At 38.4% G+C, this 8,721-nt stretch overlaps 1 pseudogene; it reads left to right on the top strand.

Moving 5' to 3' along the window:
* Positions 1–3,236: 3,236 nt before the first annotated feature.
* LOC103725240 lies at positions 3,237–4,165 on the top strand (annotated as a pseudogene).
* Positions 4,166–8,721: the final 4,556 nt, after the last annotated feature.

The following is an 8,721-nucleotide window of genomic DNA, read 5'->3' as shown; positions in this document are numbered from 1 at the left end:
AGACCCAAGCCTTCACGTTTAGATCTGCTTCTTTTTGTGAACTTTATGTGTCTTTGTGGTTTACTTTTGGGGCATGAAAAGCTGGTTCTTCTAATTTTCCATTTCTCTCTTTTGATTTTATATAGGAGTGACCAGATTGCTTTTGTCTTCAGGAGGTCCCACAGAGGCCCAAGTCGGATGAGGATCAGATGCTCTCAGCCTTTCTCCTAAGGTCTGGATCCCTCCAGGAAAAATTTTGGCCTCAGGAATTTGGAGGTTTGACTGGCCTGGGAGCACGGCCCAGGAAAGATGTTGGTCTAGGGGAGCTGGTGGCCTTGCCACCCAGAAATGCAAAGGGAGATGGGGGTGGGAAGAGGCCCCGAGGGCTCCTGGGGCCTGCATAGAGGAACTTGGTTGGTCTGGTTGCAAAGGATCAGGAAGAGGAAAGGTTAGCCTCAGCATCCAGGAAAGAGGCTGGAGGGTTGTGCAGCCCAGGGTAGCAGAGGAAGGTGAGGGTGGGGCCAGGCCCAGAGGGCTCCTGGGGACCCCATAAGGAACTGGGTTTGTCTGGATGCAAAGAATCAGGAAGCAGTGGTGGTTCCCGCAATGTTTGGGGCACCAAGACAAGGAATGGGATGTCAATTCTTTTTATGTATAACCAATAGAAGGATTGCTGGGCCTTATGGCAATTCTACGTTCAGTTTTTGAAAGAGACTCCATATAGCTTTCCATTGTGGCTGCATCATTTTACAACATAACCAGAGTGGGTTGCTCAGGGTTCCAGTTTCTTTCGGATCTTTGCCAACACTTATTTTCTGTTTTTTGCTTTCTGGTTACTTGTTTGTTTTTTGCAGTGCTAAAATTGAACCCAGAGCCATGCAAGTTTCAGCAAGCACCCTAACTGCTGATGTATATTTTCTGTTTTGATAGTTAACATCTTAACATTTTAATATGTGTGATATAATATCCCATTGTGGTTTTCATCTTTATTTCCCTTGACAATTAGTGATTTGGGGCATCTTTTTATATGTTTTTGATCATTTATATATCTTATTTGAAGAAATGTCTATACTTGCCTTTTGACCATTTTTAATCAGGTCATTTTTGTTTCAATTGTAATAGTTCTTTAAATATTAATTCCTAATCTGATGAGTGGTTTACAGATCTCTTCTACCATTCCACACAGGGTGAATTTTTACTCTGCTGACTGTTATACTCACACCAGTCTCTAGTAAGGGATAGAGATTACTAATTTTGACAGACAACTACCCTCTAGTTGTTGGGGACTCATCCACTTTGGCAGCTACAAGACCTAGCTAGCTTCTCATCTCATCTCAAGTTTATGCTGAGAGAAGGGTTTGTTGAAGACATGTTAAAGGTTTTGTTCACATACATGTATATAAATAGGTGCAAAATGAAAGAAAATAGAGCCTAAGGTGAGTCATGTTCCTTTTAGGAGTCCTAGAAACTGTTCAATTGTTTAACTTTCAAACATTAATGTTTAAAACCAAAGAGTAACTTCATATTTACAGTCTAAACTGTTAACTTTACTTAAAATAGAATTTATGAAGTTTCTAAAGTATGGCATTAAACCACTGGTAGGTAGTTGTCATCAAGGATAGATATGTGTGGAAGCAGAGCTATAGGTCCTCACCTATAGTGTGAGTGTTGGGGGTGGGGTGGGGTAGGGGTGCAAGTGCCTGTGTATGTGTGTGGATGCAGCATTACAGATAAGAGTGCCGATAGGGATAGGGCAGAGTTATGTCTGTCAGAGAGTGTGTCTATGTGTTACAAGTAAAGATGGATATGGATAAGGAAAGGCTTTGTTGAGAAGAATGCAAGATTGTTGATGCAGGTGGATGTGAGTGGGTGAGGGAAGGTATGTATGTGGTTTACACCCAGATGGCAGATAGGTATATGGGTAGGTAAAAGTAAGGTTATGTGTTTGGTGTATGTAGAGTCACAATGAGAGTATATAAAAAAGCAAAGTACATATTAGAAAGATGGTAGAGTGAATCTTTAAAAAAAAAAACAACAACAACACTTCTCAGGGGTGGGAGAGATGGCTCAGCAGTTAAGAGCACTGGCTGCTCTTGCAGAAGTCTTGGGTTTGATTCTCAGCAGGCACATGGTGACTAACAACCATACATAAATCCAATTACAGGGGATCTGACACCCTCTTCTGGACTCCATGGGCACTATATGCATGAGTGCACTACATACATGCAGGTAAGAAAACACTCATACATATAAATAAAAGTAAATTTTAAAAATTTCAAACCACTTCTCCATTTTGTGGATTAAATTTTACATACATAGGATATGCGTACATTGTTAAAAAGGCAAATATTTTTCTAGTTCATCATTTGTACATTAAGCTAGAGTTTTGTACATACATCGGGTATTGTTTATTGTTTTAATTAGCAGTACTCTTCCTTATTTTGACATTATCTGTAAAAAATACTTCACATGAGAAAATTTTTAAAAACTATACCTAAACTCCAGTTACTCATATGAACTCACAGCAATGGTGACTTCATGTACAAGTCCTATGCAAGTTCAAACCAGACAAAAATCCCACCATAGACACAGGGAAGTGGGTAAGAAATTCTAACCCAACCTAAGGAACTTTTGGCATTTGATGTCTGCTGGGAGGGGGAGAGACTGTGTCTTCCAACTGATGGTCCCAGTTGATGGATCCACACTGAAGGACATTTGGGGACACAAATCAGACTCTATAGGATATCTTTCTTTTTTTTTTTTTTTTTTTTTCAGTGCTGTAAACCTAGGTCTTCCCATGCATACTAAGCAAGTGCTGTAATTCTGAGACATGCTTAAGCCTTTTTTTCCATTTTATTTTTAAATGGGGTCTCAGTAAGTTTCCCAAGGCTAGACTTGAGCTCACTGTGTAGCTTAGGCAGGACTTGAACTTGTAACCCTGTTACCATTGTGGTTGCATCATTTTACAACATAACCAGAGCGGGTTGCTCAGGGTTCTAGTTTCTTTTAGATCTTTGCCAACACTTAGTTTGTATTTTTTGCTTTTTGGTTACTTTGTTTGTTTACTTGTTTGTTTGTTTGTTTTTGCAGTGCTGAAGATTGAGTCCAGAGCCCTGCAAGGTTCAGCAAGCACCCTGAGGTATATTTTCCATTTTGATAATTAACATCTTAATACTTTAATATGTGTGATATAATATCCCATTGTGGTTTTCATCTACATTTCCCTTAACAATTAGTGTTTTGGGGCATCTTTTTATATGTTTTTTATCATTTATATACCTTCTTCAAAGAAATGTCTGTACTTACCTTTTGACTGTGATCAACATGCTGATAAAGGCCAGAGTTACAGGATAAACCAATACCCAACCCTCAAATTGTTTCATAGTGAAATGGAGATCAAGAGGGAACAATCAGCAAAAGCACTTTCAGGTTATGTCAGGGAACAGAAGAGTAACCCTGTTCAAGAACTGCAAAATTTAGATGAAATTACCACTCCTGTCTGATCACAGTAAAAGAAATATCATCAGATACTTTGAACAAAAGGATTCAGGTAATTACAGAGGTTTTGAAAGGGTATCAAATATTTTGCACATCAATTGTGCCTTCTGTCTGGAGAAGTTTCAGAAAAATACAGTGGACACAACAAAATCTATAATCTACCAGGGTGTTCTGCTCCAGATATGATGCAAATTTTGACCTGGCTTTAAACTGGGTCCAGTACAAATATGTTCTTCTTGTCCAAAGAATAGCATTTTAAAAAAGAGATGAATCAGAGGACTGCCTTTTCTTATGCTCTTCTCCCTGAAAGAGGATATACCAAGTTTAGAAATATTTCATAATGATGTAGCCTGGCAATTAATAAGTGAAAAAAGCATAAGATTTTTTACATAAAAGTTGTGACATTTAGACACCCTCTTCTACACACACAGAAAAGCCCAGTGGATTGTTTTGTCATAGCTATTAACAGCTTTAGGCATATAACGCTTTCAGAGACTTTAAGGTAGTAGTAATTCCTAGAAAACTCAAGCAATTGGTATTTGACATTTTGGAAACCTGCACAGAGAAGATTCCATAATGGATCTGACCCAACTAACACAGTTCCAGGAGAGCAAGACCAAGATATAGTAAGCAGTCCTCAGAGAGCTCCTTCCGGAAACTAACGTCCAGAGCATATAGGAATACTTAATGAGGGAGCCAGATGAGCTTGAGAAATACTTTTCAGGCTGTTCAAGCAGCAGCATCAGTTTTCGTGGTACAGATAGTTAACCTGTATTTTCATAATTCCTGGGAACTTTTAATTTAAATTAACTGAAAAGAGTTTGGGGTTTTAAAATTAACATAATATTGATCATATTTAACAACAGGCTGAAAAAAAATCCCCACTATTTGGTTCTCAGCAGCCAGTGTAAGCCAGTTCTCACCACCTCTCATGAAATGGCAGCTCTGTAGTCTTCAGAAGACTTTTTAATAGACGCAATTATTCTGAAGGCATGTCTAATATTGACATGTGCGTATGTGTGTGTGTCTGTCTGTCTGTCTGTGTCTCTAACACTGTTGCTGCTGGCTCCTGGTTGACTTGGCTAAGTTCGTTCCTCCTACCACTGAAGTAAGCACCTATGGGAAATCTGAATATGCTTATAGTTGGTTACTTATTGCCAAGATCGAGAGGGAAGTGATTCATCAGCTATTATAGTTCAGACCTCTTGATTCTGCAGTTTGGTCACCCCACAGGCACACATTCCTCTAAGAATCTTCAGCTTCCACCCATAAGACCTCACCAAGATGCAGGTAAGTAAAAGATAATGGATATAATATTAGACAGTTCTACGCAACTTGTGTTTCTAGGCAAGTGCTCTAGCTATATCTGCAGCCCTACAACTCATGTTTCTAATGCTGCTCACTAGAATATAGAGTTCTTAACCTGTGCCATTCTGCAGACATGTTGTGTTCCAGGATGAGAAGATCTGCAAAGTTTATTTCTATAAAATACTCTCCAAATGTTGGGGGGATAACATTGAAGTCTTAAAATTTAATAATTATGGTGAAATTATTTTAAAAGGTATTCTTAACCTTTCAGTTTCCCAACTGAGAACATAGGATAAGCTAACAGAACCTTAAACTGTGTAGAGCAGCAGCTTCCAAGAGTACTCAGTTCCCTCCTTTTGTTTGAAAGCTATTATTTTCATTTTAATAAGATAGAAACAGTATATATTCCTTTCATTCAATAAAGTATGTAATATAATTAAAGCAGGAGTATCTAAAGTTCTTCTGGTAATGTGTTTTAAGTGGAGACAGATTCATTCTTCTATGTCAAATTTTAGCTAGTTGACAATTTCTTTTCAGCTTATAAAAATAAACTAGTATTAAATGTAACATTAAAGTTTAGCTTGAAAGAAACTTTGCTTACCAAAATAGCTATATGATTATTTCTGGGTTCTCAAACAAAATATGGAAGTGGGATCATTCAACTAAATTTCCCTTCCCAGCATTGCCACTGATGTTTGCCTATAGAAAAACATGCAAGTAACTTCTTGAAAATTTTATATAAACTAAGAAACATCATACTTTTCTTTCAGTGCTGGGGATGGAACCCAGTACCTCACACATGATAGACAAGCATTCTACCCTCAGCCCAAGAAATCACTCATTCTTAATTAAGAAATCTCTTACTGCTGACAGGTATGGTATGAACTTCATGTGTATTTGGATCTAAGGAAGTATCTACTTCACCTAGGTTACAGCAGCTGCCATTCTTCTTTCTCTAGCACTGTAATTTTTAATCCCTCTCTCTCTCTCTCTCTCTCTCTCTCTCTCTCTCTTTCTCTCCTCCCCCAAGCCAGTCTTGCCCATGCCAACTGAGTGGATAGAGAATATCCCCCCTTATCCCCCTCTCCTCTCCCTCCTCCAACCTGGTTTCTCACTTCCCTTCTGATTCTGTGTAGACTATGTGAGGTCAGGACTCATAGGATAAAAGGACCAAGATGGTCATGAGTTGTCCTGAATCCTTCCTCCTCCAGTTTACCCTGGCTCTAGTCTGGCCTTCAGGAGAACACTGAGGGCTATAGAGAATCCACCACTTTTTGCCTGGGAATCTGGCATAAAGCTACTTTTATGGAAGAACACATTCCAGGTTACAGACAACCAGCTTATAGAACACAGCCTATTTAAGAGTTGAGGATTACTCCATAATACAAAAGTCCAATCATCCTCCCACAACTCTGATGCTGCACAAAAGCAACTTTTAACTTGTGAATACAGCCCAGTAGTCAATATTTTCCTTTCTCCCTCATCCCAAACATGGTGGCAACAAGCAGTTGTAGAGGCTTGAGTCTCTGGTCATTCCATTCCAAATGCCCCTGACCTGGTCTGATCTCAGAAGCTAAGTAGGGTCAGATTGGTTAGTATTTGAATAGAGGAAGTTGTAGAGGCATAAAAATAAGCATAAACTCTGATTCACAGCCAGTTTTTGCATTTGTTTCTTGACCTCTCTTTAGTCATACTACAATAATTTACACTTAATTCATCAAACAATAGTTGTCTACCCTAAAATGGACCCTTATAATTTCTTTTTAAATTTTATTATTTTTATTTTATGTGTATGAATGTATTGTCTACATGTGTATAAGTGCACTCGTGTCATGCAATGCCTGAGGAGGTCAGAAGAAGCCATTGGATACCAGAACTGGAGTTATGGACAGTTGCTAGCTGTCATGTGGGTGCTGAGAACTGAACCCAGGTCTTCTACAAGAGCAGTCAGTGCTCTTAACCACTGAGCATTTCTCCAGTCCCTAATTTCTAATAATAGTGCTATATAGGTGTCCACTGTTTTGGCAATTGCTTTAAACTTAATATTCTGATTTGTACATTCTATTCAGAAATGGAAAACCATTCTTCCAAATGCTTTTTTTAAATAATTTTTTGCTTTAAAAGTTTTACTATTATTACTGTGTGTGTGCACATGTGTATGTGTGAACATAGGTATCATAGCACAAATGTGGAGGTCAGAGCTCTGTGAAGTTGGTTCTCTCCTTCTACCTTCATATGAGTTCAGGGATTTGAACTCTGGTCCACAGAGTTGAGTGGCAAGCACCTTTACCAGCTGAGCCATCTCACTGGCCCTCCCCCAAATTCTTAAGCTGATGGACTTGCAGAATTCTGGAGGAACAGAGAACTATGTGCAAATGAGAAAAGATTTGAAATCAGAAGGCAAACATCTAGAACAAGTCAGAGAGCCTCAGTTTTTTCCTATTGTAAATCAGGAAAAAATCTAAGAGTGTGGCCGAGAGAAGTTAAGAGAAGACCATTAGAAAACACTTTGAAGTCTGTAGAGTTTCATCTCATCCAACCCTCACCCAAAGTATACGCCTGCCTTTTAGCATCACTGACATCCTCTGGCCACTTCCAATGACTCATCTGTGGATGACCAGTCTCAGACAACTCTGACAGCCAGGAGCTATATGTATATATACACATACATCCACATGCATAAAGGCAAGTATACTCAAATATAAGCATACCCCACCCCAAACTGACTTCCCAGTTAATCCTGTTCATCCATTCTCCACTAAGAGAATTCACTAAGGGAAGAGACAGGTCAGTAAGATTCTCTTTAACAAGAATAAAAATATGGAAGCATTTGCCACAGGGCTTATGACCAACTGCCCCTGCTGTGCTTTAACACTAATTTATCTTGCTCATCATGGCTACTCCAGGCAAAGAATTTGCTTGCTCTGTGATCCAAAGAGGAGGCAGCCAACATATATGTAAATGTCCCTGTACTGTTCAGCAAAGGAGTCACTAGTTACATGGCTATTTAAATTAAAATTTTAGTTCCTTGTATAACATGTTTAATAGCACACATTTAGTGTTTCCATGGTGACAGAAATTTCTATTGACTAGCAGTGGTTGAGAGTTCATTACTACCTATAATCTATAATGCAGCTATAATCTGTAAGTACTGTCCATACAGCACTAAACTTCAGTGGTGGAAGTTTTATTATCCCTTGAACATAATTACATTATTAATTGAATAAATAATTACATTATTAACTATGCTTGGCGATTAGAGAAAAAAATATATTTTTTATTCACTAATATACTACTGCTCACATTCTTTCCAACAATCTTAAGAAAATTGAGCTAGTATCAATTAATTACCTGTATTGTTATTGAACATTCATTCCTACTCAGATTTGGAGATTTGAATTTTCTCCATAAGGCTTTTGTGGTTGTTGTTTGTTTGTTTGTTTGTTTTTTGGTGCTGGGGTTCAAACCCTGGGTGTTACATATGCTAACCAAGTGCTCTAATATATACATATGCATTCAGATAGTAAATTGCCTCACCCAGATTAGAACTAAAAGGAAGCTGAAATTTTAATTTGGCAAACGCAATGTTCATTTCTTCCTGATAACTAGACCTGTGAGTAACTGCAGGAAATGGTGAAAACTGTACTCTTAGCTACACAGTTCCTTTCACCACTTATCTAAATGAGGAAGCCTGCCTGAATATTGTATGTAATGTTTATGTTAACCCTTCTCTAGGGACAGAGTGTACCTTTTGTCTTCAAAACATGCATAGTGATGAGTTGGGGGAGGAATATCAGAACAGAATAGGATCCTCTCTGTGTTTCTTGACTGTTACAAAATATCTGAGACAATCAAACAGCTTATAAAGAAAAAAGGTAGATTTTGGCTCACAGAGGTTTCAGTCCACACAGCTCCACTGCTTTTTGGCTCGAACAT

Source organism: Nannospalax galili, unplaced genomic scaffold, assembly GCF_000622305.1.
Source record: "Nannospalax galili isolate Female #2095 unplaced genomic scaffold, S.galili_v1.0 scaffold85, whole genome shotgun sequence".
In the NCBI taxonomy this organism is placed as follows: Eukaryota; Metazoa; Chordata; class Mammalia; order Rodentia; family Spalacidae; genus Nannospalax; species Nannospalax galili.
The sequence above is the reverse complement of the archived record's forward strand: the minus strand, read 5'-3'. Positions and strand labels throughout refer to the sequence as shown.